The 19,322-nt window shown below is 35.8% G+C and overlaps 1 protein-coding gene across 2 annotated transcripts in view; it reads right to left on the bottom strand.

The window, feature by feature from the left end:
- Positions 1 to 19,322, bottom strand: part of Lingo2 (leucine rich repeat and Ig domain containing 2) — a 1,212,628-nt gene that overhangs the window by 535,187 nt on the left and 658,119 nt on the right. Inside the window, exon 4 of one of the 2 annotated variants that reach the window (XM_076935173.1) lies at positions 1,951 to 2,030. The exons of the other annotated variant lie outside the window; for it this stretch is intronic. The gene's annotated coding sequence lies outside the window, so the exon portion shown is untranslated. The remainder of the gene's footprint in view (positions 1 to 1,950; positions 2,031 to 19,322) is intronic. 2 annotated transcript variants of the gene reach the window in all.

Genomic DNA, 19,322 nt, shown 5'->3' with positions numbered 1-19,322 from the left:
TCACCTTGCACACAAAAAAAGCTCAGTTTTCGTTGGTAGTTTTTTAAATGAACAAGTGACATTTATTTTCAAGCCTCTTCAGTGTAGTGGGGGAAATATGGTTCCTTTTTATTTCAGAGCATGCCAAGGACCAATTGTACCTCTTAAAGTGATACCCAAGTGTGCAGTGTTTGAGAACCGACAAGGTCTAGTCTTCTAAACACAACCTAAATTTCTTTAGAGGTAAAAATATGAAAGGGTAAAAAAAAAGGAATCAAAACTCCTTGAGTCATCCAATAATAGATCTCAAAATTTAGAAGACTTGATGATGCTGTACATAGAAATTCAGAAATAATTCCTATGAAAGTCTAACCGAGTTTTGGCTTCCTGTCAATTGGTCGAAGGCTCTCTTGCCAGGACTCATGTCCCTGTCACTTTCCTTTCACAAGCTTCATTTTAAAAGCTTGAAATTCAATCTTCTTTCTCCCTCCATAGATCAAAAACCAGAATTCTCACTGTGTTCTGAGGCTTGTCTAGTATAACAGGAGCTGACATGGGCTAGAAGCTCAAAGGTGTACCTCAGAGTCAGATTTGACTGGTGTTCCTCTCAGAGCTGACCACTTTGCTCTGTTGTACATAGTCTGTTGTCTGTTTGCAGAAACCTGTCTATACTGTAGGGAATGTTGATTTTGAGAGAGTTAAAAATATTTATTAAAATGTAATACAGTTATTATGTATTCATTGGATAGCTGAAATAATTAAAAATGGATGTTGTACTTTCTGTTTTCAAATCATCCCGTATCTCTTGCAAATACTTTTTAGTCATCTTACAAAATTCAGCCTGCAGTAGATTATATATGTTGACCCTGAACTACAGAAAGTCTAAAAAGCTCAGAGCAATAAGATATCTTCTCAGTATAGGAGCCTCTTTATCTTGAAAAACTGAAAGAATGAATTCTACCGTTTTCTTATCAGTGTGTGAGTAGAAGATGAATTTACATATTTATAAACCATTTGTAAGTTATAGGACTGCATGTAAATAAGCAAGAATTATGTTCTAAGCAATTATCCTTTGGAAAGAAGCTTGGCATCTCAGCTAAAAGCTTAATGTATCTTAACTACACCAAAGTGTTGGTTTTATAAATCAATGTAAGAGTGGAAACTGCTACCCACAACAAATGGATCAGAACACTCTCAGGGAATTCTGGGATTATAGACAATCCACTGACACGCTGACTGTTATTTTCTTCATCTGCTAATGCAAGGGTCATTACACCTACAACATTGCAGTGTAAAGTGAAATATCTTGGATGTATTACTTGGCATGTGGAAAATACAAAGTATGAGCTAACCTACTTACTGTTTTTAAGTTCTTGTCACATGTAAACTACTAGAATGTAGACATGTACTCTCTTCATAGATGCTTAAGAAATCTAAGCAGGTAAGCATAACCCTTAATATAAAATAAGGAAACAAAATTTCAATAAATGCAAATATTTTCATGTATTCATATTCCTACTTTAAATCAGTATTAATTTCTAACAGATTTTTGTTTTGTTTTTTACTTTCCCCATATAAAAACTTGTCCTCTTTTCTTGGAAAAACAGAACTGTATTTATCAAGGTACAGAAAACAAAATACTACATGAGCCTAGTCATATGCAGAATTTATAAAGATCGAACTAGAAGAATTAGAATATACAGTAGGTTAGTAAGGGCTGGGGAAATGGGGAAAGAGGAACTTTGATGGGGGACAGATCAAAGGGAACATAATTTCAGTGAGATAGATGTCTTCCAAATCACAAAAAAATTCATAGGCTAAACTTTAAAAACATTTGTCATTTCTAAAATAAAATATATCATGAGACTTTTTTTATTAAAAACAAACAAGTAAACAAACAAACAAAAATCAGTACCAACAGAAGTCATGACTTATAGAAAAGAAAGCACAGCATCGTATTTGTCCACTCACCAATATGAATTGGGCTCCTCATGCTGGTGGTCTCCTGTGCTCTTGATCTTAGAACCTCTTTTTATGATTATTTCACTATACTGCAGAAGGCACAAAAGGGGGAGAGGAGAAAATAACATGATGCCTCAACATTTGGAACTCATTTAACTTTTACTCTTTTTTAAAATTTAAAACAATAATAGTAGATGATCCACTTCATAGGTTTGGTATTTTCTATTTTGAAGGCAATATGTTGCCATATTTATTCAGAACATGGATTTATACTTATCTCCATGACCAAGACATATGTTAATGCTTTTTATTATTTAGAATAATAAGGCAGACATACCTCAAATGTAAGACCAATGTGAGATACTATGTATATGCATTTATATTTTTTTAAACTAAATGTATGATTTTGGGAGATAGAGTCTTACTATTTAGCCCTGGAACTCCTAGAAGATAGGCGGAACATGGCAGCTTGAAGCTTAGAACTCAGCCTGCCTCTGCCTTCCTAGTGCTCAGCTTAATGGTCCTATGAACGGTTTTTCAGTGTGTCATAGCCATCATCACCAGTTTTCTCTATGCAAGCTGTTGCACCATTCCCAAAACACATGCTAATTTGAATTATGCTATTCACATGTGTTTATATAATTAGATTTGGGGGAAATGTAAGAGTTACTTCATAAGCAGTACTTCATTTATCAATTAACTGCTATTGTCTATCTTACTGGGTTATGTAATGTTACCATTACATATAAGTTTAATTAGTATCTAAAAACATTTCCTATTATCATCATTGTCTGTTAAAATTAGCTTCACTTGGATAAAATATTTAATTAAGATATTTTAACAACACAGAAAAGATACAACCTAACCAAAAATCTAGTATGATTCATCTTATTTTTATTATGCCAGAGACTCACCCTATCATTTAATTTCTTTCCCTGCAAATTCAAATGTTATCTGAAGCTATTTCTTTGAAAGAAAACAATCAAGTTGACCATAAGCACAACATCTTAGCTTTGGTTGAGTTTGGAAATCTATTGTTCTGAATAGTTTATTCTTTTTAAGAGCAGATGTAAAAGCATTCAATGAATTCATGGTAGATATGGAAGAATAAAAAAAACTTGAGAAATCTTTAGAACAAAGGGAAAATATGAACTCTGTGTGTGTGTTACAAATATAAATGGGGAATTTTTTCTGAGGAAGCATCTATGAAATTTCAAGTCCCTTGAACAATATCTCACAGAGGTAACTGACATGCTTCTGACTTCTTAGAGTTGATATTCTTTTTTACCTAGCTTCTTTCTCAAATATTTCCTTGCTTCCAATCCATATTTAAAACATAATTTTATTTATTTATTTATTTATTTAAGTATCAACCTTTCCTTTCAGGCTTTGATGACCTTGAGTAATGTACAAGTTGATAGACAGCTGCTAGACTTTGCTGACGGAAGGACATTGTTGAGTCTATTTCTGACCTACTGAAGCTCCTGCTCTGGACCTGCTCTAGTTTCCTAAGCAATTCACCTTCATCAACAGCAGAACCACTTCTTATTCATACATGAGTTCCTCCACCAATTGTATCAGACTAGATGCTTAAATCTGCTTAGCCTATTACAGAAACTGTTACAGGGCTGTGGAATAAAAGAACTATGGAACTGAGCTCTGTTTTCTAACAAAGCCTAAGCTCCATGTATCCAACTGTCTTTTATCCTCAATTTTGCTATCATTTCTTATGGGTGTTATGAGAATTAAGATTGCTTTTCCTCATAGGTGTCATCATCATTATCCCAGATCTCTATGACCAAGAAAAATCTTGCTGGTATTCCTATCTCCACAGCAATGGGCTGTCTAGTGATGAAGTGCATTTTTGTGTACTGAAGGCACTTTGAAAATAGCTCGTATCAAACTAAATGAGTTCTAGTATAAATAAAGAGCCTGAGACATTGCAGATGGCACTTAGAAAGATATTGGTGTGACAGCTAGAAAGATGCAGTGTGACCCTCTGCAATTGATGCTTTGTATCGAGTGTAGAGTCTCATAAAATGAGCTGCATCATGGAACTGGGGTACTCAATAAAATCTTTATTAAGCCTAAATATGAGCTTTGTCTGCTGCTTTAGTGAAAGCAGGAACAAGATAAAAGATCAAACTGTAACTTGAGTCAGATTCATGACACAAAAAACCCCAGTTAGTGTGTATTTTCTATTCTAATCAAAGGGAGAACTGAAGGAATATTTATATTATATATGTTGCCTTGCTGTTACATTATTTCAAATACACCAAAGCATGGCTTTATTTTTTATTCTAAAATCTGTGGCACAAGTTACACTTTGATTCATTTTCTAGCACTTTCATAGCTGTAGATCATTAAATTATGCTTGTATTATCTAACCTGCCCTGAATATACACTGTTAACCTGAAAAGATTGTAGGATAAAGGATATTGTTATTTTAAATACATCCAATTCTTTTTCCACATAGTTCAATGCAGACAAGCTTACTAGGGAACTTTTCCCTCTGATATAGGAAAGCCACAGAATCTGGTAAGGGAGATAGGGAAGAAATGAAGCCACCTCAAGGCAATAGGCTCAGTTCTATCTATAGCTTGGGAATTTAACCAGCTGTGTTGGGATAAGCAGTAGATTCTAGTAGCATAGTCTTTCCTAAAATAGTCTTCACCCAAATGTGCTGAATGAGGATTGCTCACTAAAGTCTGGTTGCCATCTGTTGGGGAATTGTTTAGTGACAGAGATAATCACACATCCTTCAAGTCATAAATGATATAGATCATCCCTCTATCCCCTGTTCCCTATGAGTATTTTGTTGTTGACAAGATGGTTTACTGAATAATGACTCTAACTATTGAACAAATTGGTCCAAGAATTGTTCTCTATGACTTCTTCAATATATACATGGCAGTTCTCCAAATCACTGAAGAAAGCTTTCATGGCCACACTAGGATATATAGCATCTTTTACCTTTAATAGCACCACATCTTGAACACAAAATGATAGCCATATTCCTTATATAATGAGTTTGTAGAAATCTCACTATTCTGGTCACCTTTTTTGGATATACTTCAACTTATCAATATGCCATTTGAAAATATACACCGGATTACATTTTTGAAGAAAAAAAAACCCACTTATTATAAAGAGAACATCCAAAGACAAATAGAAAATTGTTCTGGTTTGTGATGAATAATGAGGCCGAGAGTTAAAATGATTTCAATTTCACAAAAGTAGGCAAAGAAAGATCTAAGTGAAAAAAATTAACATTTTAATGGATCCTAAGTTGAAGTCTAAGATTGATGGCAGTGGTAGTGTGGGGGAGGCAGAGAGGAATTAGCAAGAGCATGTTGATTATAACCCACAGATATTTCAATCACTTATTAAACTAGCTGTTAAATGTTTAAAATGGCCAAGCCTCTGAGGGGAATGGGAATAATATCTGATATAGAAATGGCACATAGAAGTAAGTTCGCACAAGGCTTTTTATGTAAATGTTTTCCTTTAGTTAGCCCGCCCTCCTTCCCTCTCTTCTACTCAATGCACCCACCTTCCCTGCACGAACCTATCCACCCTCAATATTTCTTTTTTTTAATTGCTTTCCTATTATTTATCTTCTAGCCACTTCCCTTTAAGATATTTCTCCTGATGGACCTTTCTAATTTCTTGGCTTCTAGAGTTGCTCCAATTTAAATATATACAATGAAAGACTGAAAGCTAGGACCACATATGAAAGAAAACATGTGATATTTGTCTTTACCCTTTCCAATTTAGAATGTCCTTAAATATGTCCGTACCATGTAGTATATTCTCTACTGGTTATTTCATTAATTTTAAGTTTACAGTTGTGTTTTAAATGTCTGATCTGTTTTTTTTTTTTTTTTTATCTTGTGTGTTTGTTTTTAATGCAAGGGGAAAAAGGAATATAGATTCTCTTACACACATAGATAAACAGTTTTTATAGTACTTTTTGTTGAAGAGTCTGCCTCTTCTCCTATGTGTATTTTTGACTCTGTCAAAACCCAGCTGGTTTATATCTGTGACCCCCATTTTATTGCATTGATCCATGAGTCCGTTTTTGTTTTGTTTTTGTCTTCCAATGCTATGCTGTTTTTTACTATGGTTTTGTGATATAGGTTGAAATCAGGTATGGTGGTATCTCCAACAGTGTTCTAACTGAGCAGTATTGATTTGTTAAGGACTCTTTTTTTCCAGTAAATAATAGAATTGCAATTGTAATTAAAAAATTTATGGGATTTGTATATTGCTTTTTGGCAGAATTACCATTTCTACAATATTAATTTTACTCTGCCATGAGCATGAAAAGTATTTGCATCTTCCAGAAGCTTCCTCTATTTCTCTTTTTAGTATTTTAAAATTTTCATTATATAAATCTTTCACTTCTTTACTCATACGTATACCAAACTATTTTTTGTTGGATATGTAAGTTGAATTATTTAATGATTTGCTTCTCAGCACACTTATTGTTGGTATGTAAGAAACCTACTGCCTGTTGTGTATTGATTTTGAATACTGTTACATTGCTGAAAATATTTATCATCTGTTGGTGTTTACTGATGGGACTTTGGGGGTCTTTTATGTGTCATAAAATATGATATAAAAATAAGGATAGTTAGCTTTTCCCTTTCTTATTAGTTTCCCTGTTATTTTCTTATCTTCTTTTATTGCTCTAGCTAAGACTTCATACTCTTTATTAAGAAATAAAAAGAGTAGCATATCCTTGTGTTGTGTTTTATTTGAGTGGTCATGCTCCAGCTCATTCTGTGTAGAATTTTGGCATTTTGTTGACTGTAGGATTTGTGTACATTGCTTTTAATTTCTTTGCTTTTAGATCTGCCAAGATGTGAGCAAAACTCTATATTAACTCATTACCAGCATACATATTCCTGGCCAGGATAATAAGGACCTCTGAAATTATAAACTAACAAAATCCCTTTCTGCTTGCTTGGTCAGATATTTTTCACAATGGTTAAAAAAAAAAAAAGTAACCATAGAGAATGTATTTCCAATTATTTTTATTATTAATATTTACTTGTGAGCATCTATAAGATCTCGAAAAATATAAAAAAGCAAGAGTTTATAAACATTTAAGAATATGCCAACCTTTCTGAGAAAGGGCTTCAGTAGGAGCCCTTAACCCCAAACCTTGTAGTCAGCTCAGCATGAAGATGTTGAATTTTGAGGTTAAATTTTGAGTAATGCTCTTATTTTTATGCAATAAACATAGAAAGAAATGGAGATTTATTTTTGAACCCTAGCTTTAAAATATTAAGCTCATAATTGATTACTAAAAATTAAAACATTTTATTATCTATTTGATGTTTATATTCTGTGATGATAACACTGAAAAACAATAGGCTTAAATACACAAATAAGTTGACCTGTGATTGGAACATAAGATTACTGGTTTGTGTTATATTCTAAGTCTATGGTTTTGTTTCTTAAATACTCAGTTTCAAAGTACTATGAGAAGGCATTGCGCCTGTATAACATATTTAGGAATACAAGGATTAGACCCAGTCCTTCTTTAACTTTTTTTAACTTATTTGAGATAGTTAGAGTGTGAGTTAAGGGCCTATAGCAAACTCATGGCTTTGAGTTTATTGTTAGGGTGTTTTCTATATTTTTTTTTTAGAAGTAGCTGAGAGGAGTTAACAGACAACAGTCCAGATTGCCTTACATAAATAGTTGGTTTTCAAAACATCAGAAATCCACAGAATTGACCTTACAAACATTTCTGTATTAATGTTCATTTTGATTAGACACCTGTCTGCTCCTGACAGCTTCCTGTCTTGGATTCTAAGAAGAAATTGAGCATCTTTGGAGTTATTCCAATTGTGGTGAGAAAGGCACTAGGCAAGAATTGCCTCTTTCCATCTACAGACAAAATACTGTCCAGAAAAGGACACGCTTGCAGAATAGTCGAATAATTATATCTGTCAAGAGAGAGTAATCAGCCCTTAATAATTCTGCATCACTAGGTCTGTCAGATGATCCTGGACCAGAAGGCTGAAGATCAGATGCTCCAATGTTCTGTAGTATAGGGAATGTCCAGGTGTTCAGCGGTCTCTATAAATTGGCTATGTTTTAGAAGCTATGCTTTGTGCTTCCCATAATTTCAGTTAGCTCAGTCATTCTGGATTTCTGATGGGGTTGAAAATTTATAGTCTCATAGCCAATTCTTGCTATTTACTTTGAGAGAAAAGATTTGAGAGGATGGTTTTCAGCTGACATTCATTCTAAAGCCAAGAAAAAAAGCCAGGTTCAGAACTAAGTCTTTTATTTAGGAGAGATGACAGACGTTCTGCTTAGTCAACAAAATGATGGACTGGGTATTAGGTCTATCTTGCACCTTACTGACATAAACTGGTATAGTTATGCTCTAACTGTATTTTGAGAGAAAAGTTTAAACAGGAAGGGTGATATGTAGGAGGAGCTAAGTTGGGAGGAGTAAGGAGACGAGGAGGAGAAGGAGAGGTGGAGCTAGGTCATGAGAAAGAAAGAGAGAGGGGGGCCAGACATGGAGGCAGATGTTCACATGTCTCCGCCAGTCAAAGATAGTTGTCATATCTAGGTTGGGTATTAGGTAACACTTCTGATTGATATTGAGCATTACCAAATTTATAAAGCCTTTGGTTAACATTAAAAAAATTGTATAAAAGCAAAAAGGAGAAGGGGGTATAGGATTGGGGTTTTCTAGGGAGGGGAAATAGGGAAAGGGGATGGCATCTGAAATGTAAATAAAATATCTAATAAAAAATAAATTAAAAAAACAAAGTACTATGAGAAAATTCACATAAATTTAATAAAATTCCACTTGCAATAACCAAGATTCAACTCACAGACCACATGAAGCTCATGAAGAAGGAAGACCAAGTGTGGGTGCTTCAGTCCTTCTTAGAAGGAGTAACAAAATACTCAAGGGAGCAAATATGGAGACAAAGTGTGGGACAGAAACTGAAGGAGGGGCTGTCTGTAGACCATTCCACATGGGTATCCATCCCATGTGCAGTCACCAAAGGCAGACGCTGATGTGGATGTCAAGAAGTGCATGCTGACAGGAACCTGATACAGCTGTCTCCTTAGAGGTCTGCCAGAGTCTGACATAGTCAGAGGTGGATGCTCACAGCTAACCATTGAACTGATCAAGAGGTTCCCAATGGAGGAGTTAGAGAGAAGGAGCTGAAGGAGCTGAAAGGGTTTGCGGACCCCAGAGGAGAGCAACAATATGGACCAACCAGAGCTCCCAAGGTCTAAACCACCAGCCTGGGAGCACATAGGGTGAGATCCATGTCTCCAGCTGTATATGTAGTGGAGGATAGCCTTGTTGGGCATAGGTGAGAGAGGAGATCCTTGGTCTCATGAAGGCTGGATGCAGAGTGTGGGGTAATTAGAGGTTGGGGAGGTGGGAGTGGGGGGTGGGGGCACATCCTCATAGAAGCAGGAGGATGGTGGATGGGATGGGAGTTTCTGGGCGGGGAAAATGGGGTAAGGGGATAATATCTGAAATGTAAATAAAACATCCAATAAAAAAAGAAGTAAAAGAAAAAATACCAACATGATTGTAATGCTTTAAGAAAATAAAATCTACCATTTGTAACTAAAATTTTATCATTTTATTATTTTATTTAATTATTAACGTTTAAATACATTTTCTTATATTCTTCCCCTTCTGCAAGTCTTTCCATATCTTCTCCCCCTTCTCAACCCACCCAACTTTCTTAAAGCACAAAAATTAACTACAGAGTCATTTCTATGTTAGTCAACTGTTCTTAAACATGAAGACTGTCCTGGATAGGTATTCATTCATTCATTTTTTTTTTTTTAAAAAATAATGACAAAATAAAATGTAGTAAGATAAAACAAAACCTAAAATTTTATAATAGACCCAAGTCTTTGGATCCCCAAAGAGTGGTATTCTGGGGCAGTAAAGACTTCAAAGTCAAATCATCAACTCTGTAGAGAATTCTGGAAATAAGCATTTGGGAGCATCATTAAATGTTTGGTTATTGACTGCCATTTTTCCAGTCAAAAATAAACATATGCACATTATATAGTCATGAGAATCAACTCAGATGCTGAAGAAAATTTAGAACCAAAGGAGGAACCTATAAAAATAGCTTTTTTTTTCCACTTTGGTTGGTATTCCTATTATTAGTAGTCCCAAATAAAAACCTAAGCATCTTTCAGTAAAAAGAATGGAAAAATATCTAGATTTAGCCAAACCACCAAAATTAAACCAACAGGTCAACAAACTCAAGAGGCTTATAGCAAACAAGGAGAATGAGGTGCCAATGGAAAGCCTTTCAGGAAAAAAAAAAAAAAAAATCTCTCGGCCAGAAGTACTCATAGCAGAATTTTTAACATGTTTGAAGAATATCTACAGCCAATCCTTCTTGAGCTGCTTAGGTAGAAAGAACAGATATGGCACTATCCAACTCTTTCTCCAAAGCTGGTTTAGTTCTAGTAGAAAAACCAGGTAAAGACACAACAAAAGCTGAAGACCGTGTAATGAAACCCCAACAGTAGACATGAGAAGCCTGCTGTTGAGTTTTTTATCAGGGTTGTTATAAGACATTCCCAAAACATACTGCCTATTGCTCTTGCCCTTCTTCCTCCAGAGATGAAGGTTAAGTCCTTAATGCTGAACATGCCATGCATTTCAGACACAAGGTTTGAGACTCCTACCTCGAAATGACCTGAAATCCCTCCTCTTTGAGGATAGGCTTTTATGGTACCGAAAGGCACATGCAAGCTTGGGAAAGAGGGAAGTAACCAATAGTCCTACACAATTTTGACACTTTAAAAGTTACAAAAATAGCTAGCACATTGCAATTGATCTAACAATAATGGTATGTGTATCCTGTCAGTAACCAACAGCTCTCTTAATGGACTTAATACCCAATCAAAAACGGGGAAAGCATTCCTGGTAATGGAAACCTAGTCAACTTTCTAGGTTTATTGAAGTCATGGATCTTTAAAGCAGCATAATCCCTGATTACATTTAAAATACATGTCCTTATCCTCACTGATAAATAGAGTCTTCAGCCCTCCTCAAGAAAATTCTTCTTTGTAACTGACAGAGAACATTTACAAAAACCCATAATGAATCAAAATTCAGAGTGGTAGATTATAAAACATTACAATTAAACTTATCCCCATCTTAGTTCTAATAAATGAGATTCAAACTATTACAGATATTTATTTATTAGGCTGCTCAATTCCTGGTAGGTTACCACTAATCTAAATATCTAGTGCTATTCTGGCTACTACCCCAACTGTGTTCACCAAATACTTGCTGTTTGAAATACATATTTGAGAATTGGATGCTCTTCTGGAAGACAGCTTTTTAAAAAAAATCAAAATGTATTGCAACATATGATATTATATAAATTCCCACTGACATTTTGATAAAGTAAATACAGTTATTAACAACCTGGATTTTGTGGCATTACGAAACTTCAGATTATGATGAACATCACTGTGTAGTCATATATTTAACTTGAGTTTGCCATTTACTTTAGAAGTAGGCTTTCAAAATCACTTTTTGGGACTCCCTCAAACTTCTTACTTTTGCAATATTGATAGCTGTTAATTATTTCTCTGTAGTGAAGACGCTTGAAATGTCTTCAACTAAAAAGAGTACCTCATTGTCATGGCTCTGGAATTCAAGCTAGCATTTAAATGATAGACTTGCATAGCATGCTCAGAATCACATTCCATCTATTATCCAAGAAAGAAGCCAGTGAAATGTCAACCATGAAAAAGAAACAAAACAAAGTTCTTTCAAGAGAAAAGTAGTATACTACTGAACTTTTTCATCATGAAAAAATCACCTTAAATGTAGCATGGATACTCCATAGCTGTATATAAATATTAACTGATTATACTTGTCTAGCTAAACATAAGCAAAAAGCAGAAGAACTCTGATTATCAGGTCTTAACTTATTTCAAAGTCTGTGGGTGATTGATATATTCAAAGATATGGAAGATACAAGTATCTCCTATTCCTATACATAGTTACTTGCTTGAGATTTTTTTTGTCAGTAATAGCATATGGTTATCACACATGTTTCATTATATCATTTTTGCCCATATCTGCCTCTTTTTTGTCATTATTATTACTGTTCCTTTCATCTCCTGCTCACACTGATCCCCTTCTGCTTTCTACTTATTCTCTCTTCTTTTTTTACATCTTTTTTTTCAAATTCACATTAATATATTTAATGGTGTGTATGAGTGGGGGCATATGTGCACATGAGTGCTGGTGGTCCCATGGAGGGTAGGGTATCAGATTCCCTGGAGCTGGAGTTAAAGGCATTTATGAGCTTATGAGCTTCCTGATGTGGGTACTTGGGAACTCTGTTCCACTAGAAAAGCCCATAAGCATTCAGCTATCTATAACGCCTTTACCATACCTTTCTTATTTTTCTTTCCTTTCCCTTTTTGCTTTCTTTCTCTATTTCCTCTTTCCATCTCTTCCACAGTGAGTTGCATCAGATTTGCTTACAAATTTTTGAATGAAGAAATAGTTTTAGGAGTACGCAAGTCTTACCAGTGACTACATCACTCTTCTTCCCCCCCCCCACACACAAAAATCTTCCCCTTCAATAAGTGCTCATTAAGTGTCTATAAATACTTAGGGAGAAATAGGGGTCTAATGATTTCTTCTTCCATTATGTAGATCTATATGTCCAGGTGTGAAGGCTCATAACATCCTCTCACCTTCATTTAAGAATATTGATAGATCTAATATTGGGAAGTAGTGCTGTGGTATTTAGTGTGCAGAGGCACGTTCCAAAGTTTTCTCACATACCACAACAGGCTCTGGTGTGCTGTTTATACTGTCTGTGATATTTCTTGGGGACCAGAGGAAGTAAAATAGAAATCTGATTTACTTTTGAACATTCAGTAATATCACCACTTAGTCTAGTTAGAAGTGTCTACACTTACAATTGTGTACTACACAAAAGAGCTTCTCTGATCAATGTTGATTGTAAAACTGATCTATGAATATAAGCACCATTTATTTAGGCAGCAGTTTGATGAATACATCCTGTGCAGATAGGATTTATTAATTGTATCAGTAACTTCCACACTAGAGACTATAACCTCCCTAGACATATGCTTTTTCCTCAGGGTTATAGTACAAGACAGATTCCCTTCAGTGAAGCAGGTCTCAAATCTGATCAGAACGACTTGGTGCCACTGTCTCAGCTCCAAGTAGTTGGTTGTTCATATAGTTTCCAGGATCCACACTGAGTAACATTGTGAATAACAGTCCGTCCACAGCAGCTGGCATGGCGACTTCCATCACTAAGAGTTAGTCAGCAGGAAGAAAGCTTCGATCCTAGTACCAGCTAGATTTCTCTATCTGTAGAAAACATGTGGTGTTTCCAGTAGCAGGGTCTTACTACGTAGTTTTTCTGGGCTTTCAACAAACATGAGAAATGCATTTATTGACATGGGAACCTCAGTGATCTCTCTGTTTGTAGAAAGGTAACTCACTCTGAGTAGTAGGATATTCTTTAGTAACCTATGTTTTCTGGAAGTAACTTCCTCCAACAAAGTAGGATATTTCTGTTTAAACATTTCCTTGAAAGTCATGTACTCATTCCTCTAGTATTTCACAGTATAAATCTACCTCTATATAGGGAGATGGAGATCTTCCTTATCTTTCTGCCCTTCAGTCCAAATAATATTGCTACCCTCAGTTTTATCTTTTTCACTTTCATTTAATGTATTTTCCATTATCCATCTTAAGGACTATTTTCTTCCCTGTCAAGATCCATTTTCAGTTTCCTGGCCTCTATATGCACACATGTACATATATTCCCACCTAAATGCACATATGTAAAAATTAGCAGCTACAATCTACATTGAAATAGTATATTTTATGTTTTTCTTCTGATCTCTCTCTCTCTCTCTTTCTCTCTCTTTCTCTCTCTCTCTCTCTCTCTCTCTCTATCTCTCTCTCTCTCTCTATCCTCTTCTTTTCTTTTAAAGATAGCTTTTCACTATACATCTTTGGCTGGCTTGGAACTCACTATGTAGACCAGGATGGCTTCAAACTTACAGATTAACCTCTACATCTCAGGTGCTGCTACCATAATGACTATTTATGGATTTCATAATTTCTTTTTTTACAGCTTAATCAACTTTCATTGCATATGTTTAATATATTTTCAATTATTCACTCAATAGTTGATGAACATCTGCAGTGATTGCATTTCTTAGCTATTAAAAGAAAAGCAATAAACATTGATGGGCAAGTACTTCTTTAGTAGGGTATGGAGTCCATGAGTGATGTACCTGGGTTATATGGTAAATCAAATTTCTGGTTTTTTTTTCTATTTTTTGAGAAAACTTTATATTTATTTCTATAGTGATTAGGCAAGTTTATACTCCTAACAACTGTGCATTAGTGTTTCTTCCTATCCCCATATCTTCACCAATACTTGTTGCAATTTTCTTCTTACTGATGACTATTCTAAATTTGAGATAAAATCTCTGAGAAGTTTTAAATTGCATTTGTGTGAAGGCTAAGGATGTTAAACACTCTTTATAAATGTTAAACATTTATATGTTTGTATTTCTATCTTTTTATTTAGGGTACTCTGTTCAGTTTCTTACCCAATGTTTTATCTTGAGTATTGGTTTTCATATTGTTTAGGACTTTATTTTTATTGATTGATTTTAGAGATTAATCCTGTTTCATAAGTACAGGCAGAATAGATTTTGGCCATTTTGTATTTTGTATGTTGTCTCTCCATTTAGTTAATTCTTCTATTTGCCTTTTAATTTCATAAAGTCCAATTTGTTAATTTTTGACCTTCTTGAGTAGTGGGGGTTCTATTCAGAAAGTTCTTTCTTGGGGCTATGAGTTCTTTTCTCATACCTTCACATATGGTCCCTATTTTTTTTCAATCAATTTCAAGTTTCAAAACTTATGTTGAGGACTTAGATCCATTTGAAGTTGAAAAGACAGCGTTTTCAAGAAATGATGCTAATGAAAATTGGATACATCCTGTAAAAGAATAGAATGCCACCTGAATAGTGCACCCAATAACAAAGGACAGAAATAAGAATAAGGTAGTGTCATTTCATAAGTGTTAGAAATTCTATCCTAACCCCAGAAAAAAAGTACAATTAATTATTTTTACAAAGCACAAATCATTAATTAAAATAATAACGTTTAAAAATAAAACATTTTAACATAAAATACAAAGACATAGTACCCTGATATTTGCTGAAGAATGATGATAAGAAAATAAAAACATCACTCAGGCATGTTCTTGTTTCATCCATTTGCTTGTGAATTTCATGAAGTCATTGTTTTTTGTTTGTTTGTTTGTTTTTTCCAACACTTTATTTTATTTCTTTAAAATACATTTCAGATTTTATCTCCTCACCCCATTCCCCACCACCACCCAGGAACCCCCTATCCAGTCCCCACTCCTGCCTCCACAAGGGTGTGCTCCCACCTGCCCTCCACTCCCCGCTCCCCACCCTCGAAATCCTCCCCGCTCAGTGGTCAGCCTTCATGGGACCAGGGATCTCCTCTCCCACCCATGCATGACAAGGCCATCCTCCCCTAAGTATACAGCTGAAGTCATGGGTGCCTCCAGGCTGGTGGCTTCGACCCTGGGGAGCTCTGGTTGGCTGGCACTGTTGCTCTCCTCTTGGGGCCACCAACCCTTTCAGCTCCTTCAGTCCTCTAACTTCTTCATTGGGAACCCTTGATCAAATCAATGGGTAGCTGCGAGCAACCGCCTCTAGATACATCAGACTCTGGCAGGCCTTCGAGGAGACAGCTGCATCAGGCTCCTATCAGTATGCACTTCCTGACATCCCTATCTTTGGTGACTGCACATGAGACAGGTATCAAGGTAGAGTGGACTCCTGATGGCCCCTCCTTGACTTTCTGTCCCACACTTTGTCACCTTATTTGCTCTCTTGAGCATTCTGTCACTCCTTCCAAGAAGGACCGAGGCATCCACACTTGGTCTATTTTCTTCATGAGCTTCATGCGGTCAGTTAGTTGAATCTTGGCTATTTCAAGCTTTTGGGCTAACATCCTCTTATAGCTGAGTAGTAATTCATTTGTATACTCAGCTCAGAAAATGTACCACATTTTCTGTATCCACTCCTCTGTTTGGGGACATCTGCATTGTTTTTAGCTTCTGGCTATTATAAATAAGGCTGCTACGAACATAGTGGAGCACATGTCCTTGTTATATGTTGGAGCATCTTTTGCATATATGCCCAGGAATGGTATAGCTGGGTCCTCAGTTAGAACTATTTTGAATTTTCTGAGGAACCGCCAGACTAATTTCCAGCTTGCAATCTTACCAAAAATGGAAGAGTGTTCCTCTTTCTTCACAACCTTGCCAGCATCTTTCATAACCTGAGTTTTTTAATTTAGCCATTCTGACTGGTGTGAGATGGAATGTCAGGGTTGTTTTGTTTGTTTGTTTGTTTGTTTGTTTGTTTGTTTGTTTTCGAGACAGGGTTTCTCTGTGTAGCCCTGGTTGTCCTGGAACTGTCAGGATTGTTTTGATTTTCATTTCCCTCATGATAAGGATGCTGAAAATTTCTTTAGGTGCTTCTCAGCCATTCGATATTCTTCATTTGAGAATTTTTTGCTTAGCTCTGTACCACATTTTAAATAGAATTATTTGATTCTCTGGAGTCTTCCTTCTTGAGTTCTTTGTATATTTTGGATATTAGCTCTCTATTGGTTGTAGGGTTAGTAAAGATCTCTTCTCAGTCTCTTAGATGCCATTTTGTCCTATTGACACTATTCTTTTCCTTACAGATGCTTTTCAATTTATGTGAGGTAACCCAGTCACAAAAGAACACACATGGTATGTATTCACTGATAAGTAGATATTAGAAAAAAAGGTCAGTATACCCATGATACAACTCATAGACCATATGAAGCCCAAGAAGAAGGAATACCAATTGTGGGTGCTTTAGTGCTACTTAGAAGGGAATCAAAATAATCATGGGAGGTAGAGAGGAGGGGAAGGAAAAAGGGGGGCAGGAGCATGCATGTGAGCAGACTATGGGAGAGAAGTACAGAAGGTCAGAAATTTAAACAGGTGTGTAGCAGTGGGGAATGGGGAACTGGGGGTAGCTGCTGGAAAGTCCCAGGTATGCAAGAGGGTCTCAGGAACCAATCAGAATGATATTAGCCAAAATACTCAACAAATGGGAAATCGAACTTGTAGAGACCATATTCAGTGGTTAGGCATGGCCCCCATTTGAGGGATGTGGTCACCCACCCATCTCAAAAATATTAACCCAGAATTGCTCCTGTCTAAAGGAAATGCAGGGACAAAGAGTGGAGCAGAGACTATAGAAAAGGCCATCCAGAGACTGCCCCACTTGTGGATCCATCTCATATGCAGATACCAAGCCCAGACACTATTGCTGATGCCAAGAAGTGCTTGCTGACAGGAGCCTGATATGAATATCTACAGAGAGGCTCTGCCAGAGCCTGACCAATACAGACTCAGATGCTTGCAGCCAACCATCAGACTGAGCATTTGGAACCCCAATGGAGGAGTTAGGAGAAGGACTGAAGGAGCAGGTTTGCAACCTCATAAAAACAACAATATCAACCAACCAGAACTCCCAGAGCTCCCAGGGACTAAGCCACCAACCAAAGAGTACACATGGAGAGACCCATGGCTCCAGCTGCATATGTAGCAGAGGATGGCTTTATCTGACATCAATGGGAGGGGAGGCTCTCGGTCCTGTGAAGGCTTGATGCCCCACCATAGCGGAATGTGAGTGGGAGGAGACTGGAGTGGGTAGGTGGGTGGGGGAACACCCTCAGAGAAGCAGAGAGAAGAGGGATATGATAGAGGGTTGGCAGAAGGGAAACCAGGAAGGGGGATAAAATTTAAAATGTAAATAAATAAAATAATGAATAAAAAAGAAAACGTAATTGTCTAGTTTTCTACATATTAAACAATCATATTTGTATAAAAGCATAGAAAAATTATAAAATTTTGTATACATAACCAAAGCTCTAGATTTCAAAATAAACAATAATCAGGAGTAAGAAGGGAGGTTTTCCAGCACCTAGGATTCTACTCAGTGCCTAGGATGAATGCCACTTAGTGCCTAGTATGTTACCCTGAACCTTTGATGCTACTCCGTGCAAAAGATACATGTTGCTTATTTAGAACCAAGACTACAATACAGTTTTGCACTATAAAACTGGCCAGTGCCACCAGAAACCTTTTGGTTGTTTTATCATGTTTGACTAGGAATTCACCTTTGGTCATCATGTGATTAGATTGTATGAGTTACTTTCCTTGATTTGTCTGACAAAGTACCTATGTGACCAAACCAACTTAAAAAAACATATTTACTTTGATTCACAACTTTTTTAGTACAGACCACGATTGTAAGAAAGGCATGACACAATTCAGAAGCCCACTTTCAGACATGCCCAGAAACTTGCCTCCAATTAATTCTAGATTCTGTCGAGATGGCAATCAATATAAACCATTAGAGAAGCCTTTAACTATTGCCTTTTTTTTTCCAGACTCAAAATCAACTATGTGACTGAATACCAGAATATAATGTACAGTTTAAGAAACTATGTTAAAAGACTGGAAAGATACTTCAGCTATTAAAGTCTATGCTCACAACCAAAGTGTTTAAGAAAATAGTTTTGGTGCAAACAACAAATAAAGACAGTTTGGCATCTAATGATGATATCAGCCACCTGAAAAATATGGAAGTGAGTTGCTAGAAACTTTTTTAGTAGATGTAATTCCAAATCCTATCTATTTTTCAAGAACTTTCTAGATATTTCAGAGTAAAGTTATAGTAATAGAAATAGTTTGTTATAGAATTTACTATCATTCAACTAAAAAACATGTATTGAAACCTGTTCCAATACTAAAATTGTGAATTCATGTGGTGTTATGTTTATTAAATATATATATTAATAGATGATTCAGCTAATTATTATGTATATTTGGCTGAAACGGGAATCTTACAAAAAGAACTTTTACAGAATATACTATAAAACTAAGGAGAAGAGGAGTGAAGGAAGAACAGAGACAATGAAGAAAGATATACAATAGAAAAGATAAAAGAAAAGTAGAGCTCAACATTGCAACTTCCATCTAATATATCTTATAATATAGTAGAAATGATAAAGATGGTGATTCTCAAGTAAAAAAAAAATTTCTAAAATCAGAACAAGATGACAGCAAATGTAAAGACTGCTGAGTACAGAGCAGAAAGAATAAGAAATTCAAAATGTGGTCGTATTTCAGAAATCAAATTATACAGAGCTATAAGAAAGAAAAAAAACATGCTGAATTCAAAGG

Source organism: Arvicanthis niloticus, chromosome 5, assembly GCF_011762505.2.
Source record: "Arvicanthis niloticus isolate mArvNil1 chromosome 5, mArvNil1.pat.X, whole genome shotgun sequence".
Lineage (NCBI taxonomy): Eukaryota > Metazoa > Chordata > Mammalia > Rodentia > Muridae > Arvicanthis > Arvicanthis niloticus.
This window is presented reverse-complemented; position numbering and strand designations above follow the sequence as displayed.